This window comes from Pteropus alecto, unplaced genomic scaffold (assembly GCF_000325575.1).
Source record: "Pteropus alecto unplaced genomic scaffold, ASM32557v1 scaffold14, whole genome shotgun sequence".
Classification (NCBI taxonomy): domain Eukaryota; kingdom Metazoa; phylum Chordata; class Mammalia; order Chiroptera; family Pteropodidae; genus Pteropus; species Pteropus alecto.
Genome location: NW_006436810.1, coordinates 13,137,804 through 13,158,359, shown reverse-complemented (window position 1 = coordinate 13,158,359; position 20,556 = coordinate 13,137,804). Strand labels below are relative to the sequence as shown.

The 20,556-nt window shown below is 34.9% G+C and overlaps 1 protein-coding gene across 1 annotated transcript in view; it reads right to left on the bottom strand.

Annotated features, from left to right (window-relative positions):
- Window positions 1-20,556, bottom strand: part of CCDC102B (coiled-coil domain containing 102B) — a 171,012-nt gene that overhangs the window by 60,066 nt on the left and 90,390 nt on the right. The gene's annotated exons all lie outside the window — the stretch shown is intronic.

Below are 20,556 nucleotides of genomic sequence, written 5' to 3'. Positions count from 1 at the left end.
GGCCAGCCACGGCGAATCCAAGTGGTGACTCTGATCTTTCTGAACTCTTTGTCAATTCATTCTTAGTTGGATTGACATAAAGATAGTGGCTGCTGATCCTTCATTAGGTGTATGAATGAAACAATGAATGAATACAACGGAAGTATTTGGGGCCCTGTTCCATGGAGTGGAGTCCAGATAGGAGGTGTGAATTTCTTACCCAAGCAATTGTATGGATTATTTAGATGCTGATACACAGTGACTACTAGTTATTTTAGAGAACCGAATCAACTGGAAAGAAAAAAAAAGGTCAAGATATTCTAAGTGGCACAAATAAAGCCTCAATACAGGTGTTCTTCAGTGTACCTGTAAACATTGAAGAAAAAAATTACAGGGACTAATTGGATTATATTTCTTTTAACATCATATTTATATGTGTTTATATATATGTACATAGTGAGTGTACCTTGTATATCTCACGAACAGATATCAATTAGTTCTTATGACGTAGACTAAATAATGTCCCTTTAGACTCAGTTTCTTTTCATAGCAGGCATTAATCACCAATTAAATCTACAAATAACAAAGTTCTACAAGAGTAGGCAATCCATTTCATCTCTTATAATCCATATCCTGACTCTGCATGATGAAGATTTCTAAAGAATTGCAAATATGGCTATTAACCCTACAGCTAAATCATAAGTTACAAATATAATTTAGTATTCATAGGACATTCTCTTTCTCTCTAGAGAACATACAAATACTAAGTTAAACCCTTAATGGTTAGTCACCAAAATTGTAGATGGAATTACAAGTTCTTTTCTATTTTATGGGCCCTTATGGGGAATAGAGAGAGAGATCACTGACTCATTCTCAGTGGGGAATGCATTACTCCTACACAGTTTTTCTTAAAGCCCTGCACACTTCGCTAAGTAATGCTTTATAACCAAAATTTCCAACCTTCCCTCTACCCACATTCAGTGCCCTGTAATTGCACAAAGCTACAAACGTTCAGAGAAAATGCTTTTTTGTTGAAATTGCTTAATTTCACTTGATAAATCAGACCTTCCCAAGTCCTCCACACATCCCTTTTCTGTGAAAGTGGTTCTGCACAAAGCAAACTCTCCCGATAGATAAGGCTATTGCTTTTGCTCGTAATTCTAAGAAATAATTTAAATGACATGAATAGAATTGTGTACTGAGTTTACAGGCCCAATATCCAAACAATTCCTAATCTCATTTATGTAAGAGAAAGAACAGAAAGACCAATAGAATAAGGAAGTGGTCAGAAAGGCATATAAGAAATAAAGCTGTAGCAAGCGTTCATAAAAATTCAACTAGGAAATAATCCAGAAGTTAAGATAAAGTTATACAAAGAAAGAAGACTCACAGAAAAGGGAGTACAACCATCCAAAAAATTTTTTTAATTAGTAAGAATGTTCATACAGAAACAGTAAAAATGATACTCTCAAACATTGCTGAAGGAAAATGTAAATTTTCGTGACATCTTTGGAATAGAGGATAATATACCAAAATGTATCAACAGTTCTTAAAATCTACCCTATATTTCATGAGGCAATTATTCTAGAAAAATACCAAGATATATGTGAATGTCTATGTTAAAAAATATTCTGTATTACTTTTAAGTATTGGAAATAATCCATATAATCAGGCCCTTATTGAATAAATTATAATTAGTCTGTATAGTAAAATATTACAAACCTTTAAATTATAGGGGAAGAATTTTGATGACACAAAATTAACGAAGCTAATATAATGTGAGATGAAAAATCACAACACACAATTTTACGTGCATAATGATTCCAATTACATACGTGTACACCACGCAGACACGCACTAACAAGATACACACAAAACAGGGTTTTTCCTTTTGTTCAGTTTTACCCAAGGCCTCAACACTGAGAACAAAGGATTTTTAGGTCTCTTTCATCCTAAAACAGAATGACAAGAAAAACAAAAATGTGGGAGGGCAGACAAATCTGGACTGCACCCATGAGGCCATTCTCCGCTGGGGTCTCCGCCGGGACAGTGACAAGGAGACACGGGGAAGGCCTGGCATCTGAGCCCTTGAGCAGTTCTCTTCCTTGGGGAAGAGGGGGAGGTTGTCTGCCCCACATGGAGCCAAATCAGTGGGGCTCAGAGCACAACCACGACACGTGTCAGCTGGCCTGAAGGACAGAGAAGTGCCCCACGCACACCAGAAAGAGTAAAAGCATCCCGTTGCCTGTGGCAGCGAGACGGGGCTTCTCTGGCAATTGCCTGCACTTTCTGAACCTGGAAGAGTGAGAAGAAATAAAAAAAAAAAATTACCCAACGACCCTGAAGGACCAGTTGGATAGGAGAGATGAAGCCAAGGGAAGAACTCGATATGACAAGGACTGTGGAAGAACTCACGGGTGGACTGGTTAGTGGCCAACTGGAAGAGGGACGCGACAGCAGACAGTGTCACTTGAGCATCTAATGACCAGGAGCACCCACGGCCTTAAGATCCCTGCCCGTGCCCAGGACTTCCTCCTCTCTTTCTTCTCTCGCAGCCGTCTACCCAACCCTGGTAGAGAGAGAGGCAGCCCAGGGACTGGGGGAGACGGGGTGTGGGAGGGTCGTGGGCAACCGTGAAGCGGGCACTGCCGTTGTCACCGCGGGCTGCCCCGCCTCAGGCCAGACTCGAGAGAGGCAGAAGCTGCGACTCAGGTGACAGATTGAACCTTTGATTATCGATGGACTGGATTTCTTAACCACTAATATTATAGACCTTTCATTAACATCTGATACTAATGAAGACAAATGCTATTATTGTTAGATTTTAGGTTTGAATCAAGGACAACACCTGTTCTAGGAAGTAGAGTAAAAAACATATAACTGCTTTCCTTCTCATGTGCAACTTGTTCGATTAACCAAACATTCCAAATTATGGACAGATTTTAGAATTAAGGTGATTTTTATTGTACCTTGTATGTTAATCTTCATTTTAAAGTATTATAGGAGGGCAAGAAATCCAATATGTTTTTGTCCAAGGATGAGTGTCTTTCAAAGCGAGTGATTGCCAGCCATCCAGAATCGTAGAGAAATGTAAAAGCTGAACAATGGCAGTCGCCTGTGACACACGGGCATTCATTAGCGAATTGTGAGAGAACCCTTTCAGAATGGAATAAAAGATTCTATGAATTTCCAAGAATTAAATAGTGCCAAGTAGTGAAAAAGACTTCTCAGTAAGCACAGCGTCTAAGGAACAGGAATGGCCAGGAGAGGAAGCAAGAGGAACAAGAGCCTAAGGAGAAAGTGATTAAAATTGTGTTATCTGCACTTTTTATATGGCGTATCTTCAATATACATTCTCTTCAAATATTTTATCAATTTAGATATACTGTCAATAGACTCAATATTGGTAATTGTATATTATGGACTGAATAAACATATTTAGTCCATCATTTTAATGGAATTCTGTATGTAATTTTTAAATAAGTAAAATATATTAGTTCCTGTTTTCAGTCTGTATAAACTCAAGTGTTATATACACAGATGCTAACAGTCTAACATGATGGCAAGAAAAAGTTCTTTCCGGCATGAGAACAGCATATTTTTTGCCACAGGCACAAGTACATTTAGAAATGTTAAAAGTAAGGCAATGATAAATGCAATTCTGTTAAACAAGAAGGAAATTTCTAAATGCCTTTCTCCGGAAATTTTTTCTTGAAATTGCTATAAATATCACTGGAATTTGTTCTTTTGGTGTTATTCTCCAGAATAACTTTTTCATACCTTAAAACATACAGCTGTAATCATTCCCTAGGGAATAATTGCACAAGATCAGTTTCATACCATCTAAAATTTGGATGACTAATTATCTAACTTTTAATTAAATTTACTTCAACCTGTATATATGAGATAAAGGTCATCTTCAGCCTAAAATTCAGTAAAATAGCTTCCTCTGAGTTTATTCATCAGTAATAAGTGTTAGCTTGTAGTAACCACCATGTAATGAGTATTTTAGCTGATACCTCCATAAATAAAATTATTTTTAGACTTTTCACTTCCAATTATGAAAGTAGAGGAATCTGTTGTTATATTGTTGCATATGTAGTTCAAAAATATGCATTTCGTTACATATGTAGTTGAGATGGACCCATCTGATCACAGACTTGTAAAATAATAAAAGTTGAAAAGATCTGCTTGACTTCCTATGTCCAACTCCTGTTTCTGTGAATTTGGGTCACTAATTTGGCATGCATATTCTTTTTTAGAGGCAACAAATATATCTAATTCTCTTCTCTAAGCACATGTTAATGCAGTTTTCATGTTCTAGTACATTTTTAAATTTTTATTTTAAAAAATAGGTGTATTTTAATTTTATATGGATAATACTGGAAAATAGGTTCCATTTTTTGTTGTTATTATTAGGGTCAGTTCATACAACGTGAGTAATCTAGCCGTATAGTTGCATCAAATCGTTTGGTCCATTAAGACCCGACTTAAGCTGCCAAGTGACATTTTTTGCTGCATAATATTGTTTGGTATCTGCATTGATCAAATTAACTGGTCACTTGCCAAATGACCACTTCAATTTGGCATATAAGACAAAGATGGGAGCGAGAGAATGATTTACTAAGTGTCTGGAATTTACTAAATATCTGTATATATATCCATCCAAATTAGATAAATTATACTAAAATATGACTTAATCACCCATTAGGACATCTCTCAAATTAATGAATACTTCCAATTATAAAAGAAAAAAACACTAAAAATAGAAATTTAATATAAGCACACGATCAGATGATAAAAGCATTTTTGAAACTGTTTATGGTGAAAATATTTGTGGTTTGTGATACTAACAGAAAAAAATGAATACATTTTAAAATTTCTATCTACTGAATAGTTATTTACAATTGTGAAAGAAAATAGATATGTATTAGATACACTACAAAATTAAGAAATCTGTTACTAAATTATTGCTGTGATATTTCCTTAGGTTCTTAGTCATTTATGTTTATGATTGTACCCCTTTGTACACAAAAACTTCATTCTTAGTTTGAAATATAAACTGTGATACAGGGTTATAATTACCAACTTTAAGCATAAATCAACATATTTTAACACCTAAAGACTTAGCCTATTTTTATCCCTCATTCTTTCATCTTTAGTCTCTGATCTTCATTAATCTGGGATCATAATAATAATAATCATTTTAAAAATATAGCTTAAAATTTCTCTTCTACATTTATTTCAATGTTTAGTATATTTTTCTTTTGTTGGAAACAGCATAATTATTCCTCTAGTCAATATGGAGACACAATATTAGTTACTGTTAGCCTGATGTCATAGAAAATAAGTTGCAAATAGATTTTTTTTTTAACAACCAGTAAAGGTCACCATCTTTCTGAGAGTTTTGTAGGCAATCAGGTGGGAATAATGTAACAAAAGGATGAGTTCATAACAGTAATATTAATACCAGCGAACATTTATTAAACATTTAATTCTGTGTTGATGTCATATTGTGTGCTTTAAGGTCGGACTCCACGGCTTGCCTGTTAAGCCCACATTACGCTTCCAGAAGTGGACTAATTCAGAAATTTGCATAGGCAGGAATGGTTTCAACAGCTGATATTTGCGTATGTCAGTACCTGCAAGATTGTGGCTTTCGCTATTTCCGTTTACACTGATCTAAACAAACCAAAGATTGACGGATTGCAAGACAGATGCTTTCACGAGATAGACAAATGACAAGACCCTTCTCAATGCCCATGCAGAATTTTACATTATTTCTAAGAGTTTAACTGCATCTGTATTTTCACCTAAAATCAGCAAGTTCCAAAGGCCTACAGCTAATTGTAATAGAATCTAAAGAAAGCGATGTTACATAAATTTACTAATTATATAAAATCAAATCATAATTCTTCAAAAACTAATCAAATACATTAAGAGGTTAGTATAAATAGTGTCTTACTTACTCCCACATCCAGAGTAAATTTGGCTGTTAATGTAATGATAAATTGCATTTTCTAAACTAGTCAACAAATATTTGAAATGAAAATAAGCTTTTTAACTGTATATGAAAGCAAAGTAAGTATAAATTGATAAATTCTAAATTACTGTTTTCATTACTATTTGGACGTTATTCATGTAATCCATCTTATACAATACTAAATAAAAAGAAAAAAACCCTGAATCTTCAATATAAGCCCAAAAGGCATTCAATTCAAATTAAACATTTATTCTAAAACATAAAAATTCAGTAAATTAGAATAAGCAGGATATTCATAGACCCATAGTCTCCAAAATAAATCAATCGTTGTTGTCATAATCATCATCATGATGTTTGTTAAAACATTATACCATGCCTATAAAATCAGGAAAAAGCCTAAGATGCTTATTTTTAACCCTATTTTTTAGTGTTGCTATTTAAATTTTGGCTAAAAGTTTAAAAGTTATGAATATTAAAAATATGAGGATAAAATCAGCATTTTTGCATAGGAATATAAACAATATAACACCAAGATTATAAACAGTAAAATCTAAAAACACATTAGGGTCAATCTGGTTATATGTTCCAAAATAAAAAAACATAAAACAGTATTTCTTATAGTCCAGAATTGACCTGAGAGGAACTATAATAAAAATATCAATTAATATTAGCCAAAAAAAGTATAAAATATCCAAGAATAAACTGAATCAGAAATTCATAGGAAGTATATCAAGAAAACAAAAACTTTCTAAAGGGGGAAAAAAAAAGACCTGAATAGTGTAAACAGGTACCAAGGATGAACAGCGCCAGTCTCTAAAACTCACAGATTTAATGCCATCCACATCAAGGAGATCACAATGGGATTTTCTTTAGGAACATAGAACAGTAACTCAGAAAGTTACCTACCAATATGCGTATTATAAAAGAGCCAAGAAAATTTGTCAAAGAAACATACTGCACTCCTCGTTTTGTGAATTAAAACATAGCAAAGTTACAATATTAACACCAGGTGGTGTTATGGCAAAGAGACGAGTTGAAAGAAGGCAAAAATCCAGAAATATGTCTAAATAGTCATAGGATTTATGAGTTAGTTTTCCATTGCTAATGAAAGTAAATCGATACTGTTTTGTAGAGACAATGCTGGCGATGCAAATATTATTAAAATGTGCCCGACTTTTTACCCAGAGATTGCAAAAGTAATAATGAGGTATGTGCTAAAAACCACCTGAATATCACTTCACTGGGCTTTAGTTAAATGCATTACTCTGTACATAGTACTACGTATTCATTAAAATTATTTTGCAGAAAAGTTTAATAATTTTATAAAACATTCCTTTTAACGTTTGAAATATTTTCTATATTTTCCAAAATTTCAATATAAATTCACATCCTTCTTGGTATAAAATCAGACCATTAAGAGCTGTTTTTACTATTCTAGACATACTTAGCTAATTTTTTAATATTGACACTATTAAGATTTGTGAAAATGTATTAGATTTTTAGTGGAATTTTGGATTTCATTAGTCAAATAGTTGGTTGTTTCTGTACAGATTATATACAAATTAATAGGAATCTAAATATCAATTACTCGAAATCTAAATCAAACTAAGAGAAAATATACTTTTTAAACTTTGGTATAAATTTAGCAATAAAGAGAGAAAGCCATCTTACTGAGAAAGGGAAATTTTCTCTGATGTCTCTTCAGAGCAAACTTCTCTGGAAGTTACCTGGATTTCTACTGAATCCTATGAACATAAAATTTCAATTATTGCTGTATGTGCGAAGAAAGGCAACATATCCCAGGGGAGAGAGGAAAATGATTGATTGTGAGAAGTCCAATGAGCCCAAGGTCCCCGGAGGCTGGTGTGCACAGATATCATATAGGGAAATTTTTAAAACTTAAAGACCCACTGCAGGAGATGGACTGTGCCTTCCCTCTGTACACAATACGTAGTGTTTGTGGAGAGAATTAACAAATGAAAGAAATCACTTGTAAAATTGCCCAGGACAAGAGTGCAAAGTCTCTGGGCAACTATTTATAAAATCATATATTAGGTAACAATGATGGGACACTGGAAAGCAGCTCAATGTCAGAAAATATTTCCAAACCACGTACTTCGACTTGGAAATGAGCCTGAAATTCACCGCGTAGCATTCTCTGATACAATATCCAAAATAATACTTCCTCAATGACTCAGAATCGGTTAGACTATCTCTATGATAACAAAGTTTGGAGGTAAAATTAACTCACCGAGAATTCTCAGACATAATTATGAACTGCACGATAGCAATCAGCTTCCTTCCTCAACTATTTGGTGACATTTCACCTGTACGATGAATTGCTCTATAAACTCATTATTGTTTTCTTGAGACACAAATAATGAGTTAAATATTTAATAATTGGACTGCTTTCCTTTGACCTACAGAATGCTCATGAGAAAATACTGATTAGAAACTTTAGCCATAAGAAGAAGCCTGCAAAATTCCCAGAGTGATCAATCGTGAAAACTTAATTTCATAGCATATTTAAGTGTAAATAGAGTTGATACTGGTGACTAAGGTAGATGCCTCTAATTTTGAGGTCTTCTTTTTTTTTGGTGAAAGAAAATATGCTCTTTATGCAAAATTTAAGGGGCCGAAGGAATCATAATATCGTATATTTGTGAAAGCTAGCACTTTAGTGTCTCGTTAAACAGTAAATTCATGTTTAAAGATGCTGTATATTTAAAAGTGTATCTAAAACTGGTTTTAGGCATCCTAGACTGACATCAGATACTACGCCTTTGGTTGCTAAGCTTTATATTGTCGTCGTCTTAGATCTAAAGCAGAGATTACCGAACAAACAAGTGTGTCAGCTCTGGGAGTAGTGTGGGTTAAACCCCAGTGAATGACATCCATCCTACAATATCATGATCACTGTGAAGAAAGCAAAAGTGATTTACTAATTTGTGGCTGGATAACCACTCACGCATTCCCCGAGATCGCATCCGACCTTATCTTCTACTTGCTTTGTATCCAGAATTAGACATGGTCCCAAATGATAGTTTTGTTTTCAATTATATGGCCATTATATAAAACACACGGAAAGAGCTCTGTGGGTCAAACACAGAACTAAACAAAATGCAATCCTTGAATTACTAAACCATTCCATTATGTATGTGGCCTGGCTATTTAAGGATTAAAGACTGCATTCACATGGGTATATGCAACTCAGTAAGTAGCAGCAATGTGTGTATTACCACTAGACCACCTACTACTCAGATCTCACTGAAAGGACATTAGAAATCTGCTGCCTGTAAGTGTCATCCTTTCTAAATGAAGGCATTCCATGACTGACGAATTAGTAAATACATTATGAAATTTCAAATACATGTTCTTTTTCCTTTACTACTGTAGATCTTTAGCAGTTACCTGTAACCTTGAAACAAAGAGAAAACATTTTGTTCAAAGAGCTAAGGAAATTACACAAAGTAGAAAGATAATTGCTTTAAAAAGTAGAGCAAAATTTGCCATGTCATTTTTAAATTAAATTGGAATAGAATCATTAAAGAATCTCTAAAATTTTCATTATTATTAGCATTCAGTTAAACTGACAGTAATGTGTTATTAATATCGAATGATTTTCATGCATATTTCTAAAACCAAATATCAATTTACTAAAATCTATCAATTTGTTCAAAAATATTTATTGTGCACCTATTATGTCGACTCTGTATTAGGATTTTAAGGGGCCTAAGAAATAACAAACCTTTTCCCAATAGTTTAGAGCCAGTCGAGATAGACAGATTTGAACAGATAGAAATCAGTATGTTAGAGAACCTGGCTTAGTTGCAGGGCGATAATGGAATTCGTAATATTGGTGGAAATACAGAGGGACAGGTGTCCCTTGCACTTACAGAAGTGTGTGGACGCACCTCTTTAATGGCATCACTGAGAGCTCAGGGGATGGTGGGGGGTGTTCTGCAGGCAGATCAGAGGGAAAAGGTGGGCAGTGCCCCTGGACACCTGTTTCCTGCTGCCAAAAATACCCATCAGCTAACTTTCTCCTATGTTTCCATGGTCAAAAGACTTATATGGAAACTTGAAGCAAAGATAAAGAATAGTCCAGACCCCAAATTTCAATACTATCTTTGAAGGAAAGAATTCAGAACGCAATTTTAAGTCTAGGGTTTTTGTGTTTTGTTTTTTTTTTAACTTTTCTAAGCATTATTCTAACATTTCTAGCGACTTTCATCTCGTGAGTAAGGATGTACTTTACATGCATGTTGTAATACCTTAGCCTGGGGTTATGGACATTAATTTTATCAGGTATATTTGCAGGAGACAACAGACAGATATTGAAGGGGATAGAAAAAAACAGAGAGAGGGAAAGATAGAAGGAGAGCGAAAGGGCAAAAAACTGTTTTAAAGCAGGTAATCATATATATTTTAATTGGAGCAGTCACATTTCAAAGTATTGATTTCTTTCTCTATAGAAGTATTCGTAGATGTGTATATGTGACTATAACTCACTAGATAATTGCTGGTGGGGGGTGGGAACCTGCATGAATGCATGAAGGAGGGAAACAGGAAGTAGAACCAAACGTAAACCTGCAAAGTAACAACAAGAGGTAGGTAACCGGTTCCACTGAGCAATGGTGAATGGAGCAAGGGTTTGGAAGATGCTTTTGCACGCACACGTTCCACGCTACGTGCCAGTAACAGAAAGAGGCATGGAAAAACTGGAGCTAATCAAAATGAGTTTGATTAAAAGCTCGTTAAGAGTAAATTTTGATAAGTTCTCAGTATGAGTTCTTAATATTCCTGAAGACAATGTTCTCTCTGAAAGCAATGTTTTTATATTGCAGGTACTTATTTAACATTGTTCTTCTCGACACTGCTACCCTGACAACCAAATATTTGTTTTCAGTTATATATATATTATATATATAAACTGAAATATATATATTTCAACAAATATATATATAGTGCTACACAATAAAATCACCTTTAGTTTACTTGTTCCTTGAGTCAAATTAGAGGACTCATATTCATAGCAAGACATTTTTCAATGTAGCACCTATAATCTAGGATACAAGTACCACCCTAGGTAACTACTACCAAAATTACTACAGGTTCCACAGCGCTGTATTTAACTGACTGAAGTGTTTCATGTTAGACGATTTTATTAAGAATAAGGCATATTACATTCAGAAGATAATAATATCAATATATTGTTAATTACTTATGTGCTAGAGGCTGTTCTACGTTATTAACAAAATGAAATCATCAAATTCTCTAAGCGATCCTGCTACAGCGATGTCACCATTTTAAAGATGAGAAAACTGAGGTAAAAACAAATGAAATATTCCCAAGGGCACACTGCAGGTATGTGGGAAAGATGGGATTAGAAAACGGGCAGGAAATATAAAAGTAAATGAGACAATTGGAATGATACATAATGTACACAATTTTAAAAAATATAATAGTAATTCTCTAAACATATCCTCTCCCCAAGTTTGGCATTGAGACAGAAGTGTCGGCTGTTTTTCTAACAAGGTATGGACAAATGTTTTTAAAAGAAGAATTATGTAAGACAAAAATCATGAATATTTATGCTATTTCTAATTTATAGTAGAAGTTCTTGTTCTTTATACTTTGATTTATTTCATCTAAAAATAATTTCCTAGCTATATTCTTCCCATAGGCAATAAGTGATATCCAAAGTACTTGAAAAATAAACAAATGCTCTTTAAAGATTTACTACTAATATTGTATCTCTGTTTACTACTGAAATACAGTCCATGATTACCATAGCAATAAATATGCTAAATATTTCTCATTTGCTAGTATATTTTATGAAACTCTCTCAGTCTGACAGCTTAAAAGGAACCTAAATTTCTCATTCTCAAATTCAATAAGGGAAATAGCCAGGGCTGATGGATTTACATGATGTAAGATTTGCTGAAAAGTAATGAAATTATATTTCAAGGCCATATAATTTGTTCCTACCAGAATAAATATATATATGTATATAAGTTACAATTTTTTTACCCTTGGTTAACTAAATAATTTTATAACCATTAAGAATGAAGGCACTAATATCTTTGATGGTTATATACTTCTCACATCGATAGATATAAAAGACCACCCATCAAAAAAGTCTTGTAACACAAATTGATAATGCACAAAAAATAATTATAAAGTACTGAGACTAGCTTTTACCAACCTATATGTTGGAAGGAAAAACAAGACCCTAAAAAACAACACTAAAAAAAGTGAATTTTGTGGCACATATTATGGTGAACGCTGGCATTAACCAGCACCTAAAACACCCCAAATCTGATTAGATTAACACAATCTCATGTTCTCATACTCCAAAGGCCTAACAAAAGAAAAAGCTTGCTCATCTCTAGACATTAAAATAAAAAAAAGTTATTGTGCTATGCAACTTTTTTGCCCAGCTTTCAGCAAAAGACTTTGAGAAATATAAAATGTCAAGAAAACAACCTGGAGAGATAAAGCGATCATCAGACCTGACTCAGCTGTGACAGCGTTTGGCCCTATCAGAGAGGGGTCACCAGCAGACTAGCGAAATCACGGAAAGAATCACGAAACTGAAGACAGGTCATGGGAAATTAACCAAACCGAAACAGTAAAAGAAAGTGGAAAAACAGGACGGAGTAGCCAAGAGCTATAGGAAAGTATCAAAAGGTGTAAAACCACAAAGTGTCAACGGAGACCATGTGGGGGCAGTACCGAGGGACACTTCCGCCTCTCTGGTGTGATACCAGGAGAGGCCCAGTCGGAGTCTGACTTCCTCCCCATGCCCACCTCACTCATGGGCGATAACAAAGGCTGAGGGGGGAAACTGGACTGTCACCAAAACCGGAAAGAACCAAGGTGATGTACCCCTTCAGTTTCTGAGGTGATGTCAGGTAAGATTCAGTGAGATCCAGAGTCTCATAATAATACTCCAAATGTTCCAATTTCAACAGAAAAATCACTCACTATACCAAGATCCCAGAAGAATCTCAAATGAGAAAAGATAAATTGACAGACATCAGTACTAGGATGACAAAGAGGTTAGATTTATATGACAGGGATTTTAAAGACATAATCATAGAAAAGACTTCAACAATTACAAACACTTGAAACAAATAGAAAAACTCTCAGTAAAAAATAGAAAGTCTCAATAAAATAAAAAATATAATCAAATAGAAATTTTAGAAGTGAAAAGTAAAATAACCAAACATTTTTAAAAATTGACGGATGGCTCAAGAGCAGAACAGAGGGGAGGAAATCATCGTACTTGAAGGTCAAATAGAAATTTCTCAGTGAATAACAGAGAAAATTGGCAGGAAAAAAATGAACAGAGCCTCTGAGACTCGGGGAACTAGTATAAAAGGTCTACCATTCATCTCACTGGAGCCCTGGGTAAGAGGAAAAAGACATCAGGGCTAAAAAAAAGCACTAGAAGGAACAGTGAGACAGTCATAAACTTACAGTTTCAAGAAGATGAGCAAACACTAAGATACACTCAAAGCGATTCGTGCCAGGACACAACATAGTGAAACTCCTGGAAACTACAGACAAAATCTTAAAAGCAGCCAGAGTTTATGACCCCTTACCTGGAGGGGAAAAACAATTCAAATGACAGCAGGTATCTCAAAAGGAACCATTAAGTCTGATAGGACAAAGCTAAATATTTTTTCCAGTCGCTAAGGAAAAAAAGAATTGACAGTCCAGAATTCTAGGTCAAGCAAAATTATCCTTCGGGAAAAACGCGGAAATGAAGACATTCTCAGATGGAAGAAAACGGAGAATTCGTTACCGGCAGACATATGCTACAAGAATGGCCAAAGAAATTTCTCTAAAAAGATGATGATGAAAGAAAGAACATGAAGAAAAAAAATAAAAGGTGAAAGTGTGGGTAAATATCAAAGACTTTCCTTCTCCTTTTGAGTTTTCTAAGTTATGTTTGATATTTAAGCGAAAGTTAGAATACTTTCTGATAAAGTTATCAAGGTATGTAGAGAAAATATTTAAGACAGTTCTATCATAAATAGAGGAAAGTAGAGATGTAGAAGAGGTTTCTATCCCACTTCAATTGATTAAATGGTGCCACCAGTAGCCTATGTTCTGTATACATCTCGCTAGATGTGCCAAATTATTCTCTAAATGAGGTAGTTCCCATGTCTCTAAATTCTCATCATGCTTGTACCATTCGACTTTTAGTGTTTGCTAATCTAGTAAATGTGGAAAGGTATTGAATCATCATTTGAATACACAGGTCTCAGATGACTTCGAAGTCAGGCATCTTTTCATGTGCTCGTTAGTTTCCTCTCATGCATATGCCTGTTCAGTAACCCACTTTCCAAAACAGGGTGAAAGGAAATTCTTGCCTGGGTGTATGAATGCATTGCTGGCTGTCGGATCTGAAAAAGAAGCCTGGAATCATTAAGAATTTGTACAAAGTTCATGTATCCCTGACACCGATCCCTGTGCCTTGAGCTGGAGTTTACAGCTATGTTAATTTCACCCACAGAAAATTGTTTGGGTCCAAGTATTTGTGTCTTCCCAAATTCCTACATTGAAGCCCTAACCTGCAATGTTCTGGTGTTTGGAGGTGAGGCCTTTGGGTGGTAATTAGTATTAAATTAGGTCATTAAAGTGGGGGTTTCATGATGGAATGAGAGGCCTTTTAGGAAAAGGAATCCATCTTCCCCCTCCCTCTCCCCGTCCCTCCTCATCCTCCCTCTAAACCATTCTAATGTTTTCGTTAGACACCGTTTCTCTACTTTTACAACCGCTTGCCTCCCAGAAGCTCTCCACAGCCTCCTGACTTGTTTAAGTCACAGCACTCCCCCTCAGATCAGCCAGGCATGGCCAGTGTCAGACTAGACTGGGTCAGTGGGTGGACAAATCCTTCCCCTGCTAGACCTCAGGCCCCCTGAGGATAAGGCTGAGTCCCATTGACTGCCAATCCCTACACTGCTAAAGTGTAGTGCCTTATATACACAGGTACTCAAAAATGTAACAATATAGGGACACCTATGGATAAAAGAGTGAATCAATGAAGCAATGCCTCGAAAAATAGAATAGATTCTCCAGTGTAATAGGAAATAGGAAGTCATAAAATGTCTTTGGGGGAAAAAAACTGCTGAGACCAGTGTGTAGCAATCATTGGGAGCAACCGTAGGGACTGTGTGGGCTACCATGTGTGGGCTTGAATTACTGACGGTAAAATAGAACCTTAAGTGATAGATATCAGACATAGTCCTAAGGAAAACAACAAGATTTGAATTGCATTCCTATTTACTTGACTCTAAGCTCCATGAAGGCAATGGTTTTGTCCGATTTAAAATGGTATATACAATGCCTAGCCCAGGACCTAAATATTAAGTGGTCAATATATAATTATTGAACATTGACTGAGAGATTGAACACATTGACTGGAAGTTGGATAAAAATAATAAATCAATAAAAATTCAAGTTATGAAGATAGGCAACGATATAAATTTACGGCATAATAATAACTAATATTTTGCGTATGGAATAAAGGAGAATATTACTACCACCAAAAATCATGATTTATCTGGAAATAAAGACTGGATGCTGTTTTGAGCTGTTAGTGAGTCATCAAGGTCATTCATTCCTTGGCAAATTGGAGGTAGAGGGCTGATGTGAGCATGCAAGAGCCAAATGCACAGATTAGTAAATTGCTCTTGTAGAATTTAGAGCTAAATTCAAGAGGCCCCAGAGAGTAAACGGAGCAAAGCTCTGCTTTTCCAAAACCGCATCACAGAACTAAGGTAACATATTACCTCAACATAATTAAAAGAAACTAAAGTAAAACAAATCAAAGGATGGAATATATTTTAGAATATATTAGAAAATATCGCCATTCCTAGGATGGCATTTCTAAGTACCAGTTTGGAAGAGTAAGAACTAATTCCCCAGGATACATTAGCAAAAACACCTAGTGAGAAAAATGTTTATAAGACATATACTCAATATACAAAAATAGTATCTGCGGTGAAATGCTCAGATCTTATATCTTATGAAATTAAAAAATAAATTTACAGAGTCCTACAGAGTATGAATATATAAAAGCAGGTACAATTCTATTAAGAGCCATAAAGTGTTATGTTAGTTGATGTCAAATTATACCCTTGTAGAGAACTTGAATTATGGTAGTATTTCTGCAAAATGCTATTTTACATGCATACACATAATACCACAGGCACAGAATATTCAATATGAAAAAAAAAAGCTGCAATACAATTTGTAGAATGAGAAAGTATAAGATGAAAGCAAAGCCTCCTTATTCATTTCAAATAATTTTGGTGGCAGAATGGCTTGATTACTTTATAGATACATCTTAACTTTTTACAATAAATAATATCGTAAAATTTCTTATAAATTTAATTATACACTAAGAAAGTACTATATAAAAGAATATTAGTGTAAATTCATTTTAAAGAAATGTAATGTTTTGTCTTCTTCCCAAAGTATGAACATTTCATAACTAAGAGAAAATTCTCATAATCCCATATCTAATTTTGTTTGAAAAAATAAATTCATCCTTGTTTCCATGTCAATGTAAATAATTTTGTATATAAAACAATTTTGTATGAAAAATCACTTATTTCATACTTTAAAAGTTCCGAGAAGATACAATTTGCATATGTCACATATGTCTATGTGGGACAATTGAGCACATCCCTTTTAAGTTAACATTAAAATACATTTGTCTTATAACAATAAGGTAGTAATACATTTGTTTGTTTTCTAATATTTCAAACCCAGGTCAAAACTTTAGCATCTTAAAAGGCAATGGAATATCTCTGTTATTGGGCTTAGTTGAGTGAGGTGAAGTTTGCAAAAGGAAAATGTTGTGTCACCGTGTTTTGCTCCACAAATGGTCTTGTGCTCCTGTGATGAGTGGCGGGTGAGAGTCAGTGTCAAGGAGAAAATAAAAAGTCAGACTATCCTGCCAAGATCCAGGGCAGTCACACTCTTCATTACCAAAGGACCCAGCAATTTAATTAGCATTTTACTCTGAAGATGTTCAAGAATGCAATGAAATACATGAGAATGTATCCCATTTAAATAAAATCTTAAAAATTACAAAAAAAAAAACCCTAAGTAAATTAAACTCCTGTTATTTATTATATTCAAATATAGAGTGTTGGGGACAGAGACATGGAAGAGACACTTAATTCGTAAGTAAGTAGCCAACTGGAATCCATGTATCTACAGGAAATTTATACATACAGCCTATTGTCTAAAATAAATTGCTAACTGATAATACGCAACACAAATGTACCGTTTTTATGCTACTAATAGAAAAATCTGACTTTCTTGAGTCCAGACGTTAAGAACATTTCGCATTGAATTTTAACATATTTCCCCCCACTATTCTTGAGACACGCATATCTTCTCAAGCAGTTATGAAAGCATTGCAGATATAGAATTCACACTTCCGGACTAGTACAACAGTATGGAAAATGTTAAATGCATTTAACTCTATTATACAACAGCTAAAATGTACTGAGAATTATCTTTCCACAGAAATAAATGTCCTATTCTCAAATGAGAGACAATAATTCTAACCTGCCAATACGGGGAGAGTATACGGTAGTTAAAATGCAGACGTGTTATTAGGAGATTTCAGAAGACAAACTGTCCTTCCTCTGCATGGAAGCTGATGGTTTACCTTTAGCGCAAAGGCACCGAGGGGCCATCACTCAACCTTTTTAGTTACATAAAATAGAAGAGAAAGTTACTACTGCTATTTCCAGCATAGTTGGGGCAGAATACAGCAGAACAAGTAGAGAGAACTGATGGAAATGAAGAGGCAAAAACAGAAGGGCATGCTCTTGACAACGAGAAAAATAATGACTGTATTTAAGTATTCCAGCTTATTGAATACACTTCATAGACTTTCCTACACGTGCTTTAAAATGGAAAGAAATCACTTCTCTGCCACCCTGTGCATTCTTCTGAATGGACAGGTTTTCATGCATCATGTTTTCCCAGAGGTGTACCTCTGTGTGACTGTCTAGATGCTCCTATTAAGAAAGCTCATTTTAAAATGACATTCATTTTAAACAATTCAAAGTAGCAACATGTACTTTAAAAATAAGTTTGAGTTGACATTTGTTTTACAAACAGGTGACTTTTCTAATTCTAAATTCAAAGGCCTGGGCTAGAGGCACCGCTTTTCTGATGAAAAAGAAGAGATCGGATGCGTTCACCTGTCCTTGCGGGAGAGGAGTCTCATCTTACATCAACATAAACTGACCTCAGGTGGAGACGGGAATTTATTCTATGCGGCAGCAATGACACCCTCACAATGTTCAAAAGGAAGGCATAAAAATTTTGGTCACTAATACTAAAATTTCTACAAGTTATAAAGGCTTTCTTTCATCAGCGACATTTGGGAATAGTGAGCTTTAGCACCGTGGTTACCACGGTAAGGCAGGTGGTTAGTAGAGCATAAAAAATGCAGAAGATATTTAAATTTCTGAATTCTTTAATCAGAAGTCAATTCCAGCAACTTACATAGCATCCTCACGGAAATGGCCAGATTGTTTTCTGTGCCCGATCTCCAACAGTGACATGAAGATGCAGAATCCTAATAAGTTTCAGTAGGAAAGACTTCATTCAAATTATTGCCCCCCTGTATAAGTGCAGCTGGCATAGGTTATTTAATGTCTCTAAATCTCAAGTTTTCCCTTTGTAAATCAGACTGCTAACAAAGTTTCTACAGGGTTGCAATAGATCATAAATATTAAATTACATAAAGATGCAAAACGTTTAGCGCAAAATGTAGAAAATAATGGGTGTCTAAAAATGTGATTCGCCATTCTTCCATGTAAATATTTTTGTATAACCAACACGTAAACATGACTTTGTTATAATCATGCCTACAAAAGGAAAAATATTTGTATTATTTTATTTAAACTAAACATAAATGCATACACCATTTGAAATGTAATCTATTTAATCACGCTTAGTGCTATAGATATTGTCTAGTGCATTGTCATTAGATAGTTTTTAGATAAGTGAAAAAAAATGCAACAAAGCCGTGAGGGTACTTGTGTTCTTTATTTGAACAGCTGGCAAGCTATGGCCAGAGATCAGCATTTTCTGTGGATGTTGTGTCATTGCTGTAAAGCAGCATACGTGTGGCCTCTGTTGTTGGTGTGATTGTGCTCAAGGTAGGACGTTTTCACACGGAAGAGGTTCGTAAGTGATGCTGTGAATATTCAACGGAAGAATGCCAAAGACCAAGCAATGGAATCATCAATCGGACATTAAAGGAAGAAGCAATTCGATGAAAATCACGTGAGGAGTTTAATGCCATGTAAATAGACTCAAATAATGCTCTCGAAATTATAAAATTAACCTAAAAGTCAGTTTGCTCTTTAAAGCTGCATGAAAGCTCCAGCGATAATGGCGGGAGACAGTCACAGGGAAGTAAAATTTCTTCAGGTGGCATCTGGTATTCTCGCTCTCTGCATATAATAATGAGTGTTTCTGAGGAAGCACTCATTATTTATTCATTTAACTAATTCCACAGTAGCAAATCAAGGTATATAAAACAGGATTTTTAGACAAAATGAGTCCAATAGGGCTAAGCAAAGCATAAAATAGATCCCAAAATAAGCTAATTACTTCATTCTATTTCTTTCTTATGACAGGAAAATTGGTCATTTAGACAAAAATCAATTCCTAAATTTAAACGTGACTCCCCTTTAGCAAAGACTATTACTCAGTAAATGGAATTTTCCTTCTGTATAAAGTGATGCATAAATATAACGGTTTCTCTTGTGACATTTATTGTGACCACTAAATATTTACTTTGAACTCACGTGATTTTTCGTTTAATTTTTTAATGTAATGTTAGATTCCTTTAAATATATGGAAGCTACGAAGCTTATAGTGAAATGAATACCCATGAGCCAACAGACTTAAGAACTAGATTATCTATTATTACCTCTAGCTGAGTTTTTGTCCCATCTCCCATCTGTCTGCCTTCCCCTCAAAGTAAACACAAACTTGAACTTTATCATCTTTCAAATTTTTAAACACCAACTGTCTCATGCAAAAATTACACATTACTAACAACATTTATGTAGTTTGGATTCTTAGTTGTCTTTGATATTAGTAAGAACAGAATTATCCTGGACGTGGTACTCTGCCACTTGTTTTCCACTCAGTATTACGTTTCTAAGATTCACTGATGTTGCCACATACAGCTCTCGTTTAATTCGTTTCCATTCCTCTAAAATATTCCACTGTGTGTATCGAAATTGATTCTTCCACGATGTTTTGCAGGCGTTTGGGGTGTTTCTGTGTTTTGCTACTTAAGAACAGAATTATCCTGGACGTGGTACTCTGCCACTTGTTTTCCACTCAGTATTACGTTTCTAAGATTCACTGATGTTGCCACATACAGCTCTCGTTTAATTCGTTTCCATTCCTCTAAAATATTCCACTGTGTGTATCGAAATTGATTCTTCCACGATGTTTTGCAGGCGTTTGGGGTGTTTCTGTGTTTTGCTACTTCATGCAGTCCTTCCGCGTCTTCAGTCCAGGTGAAA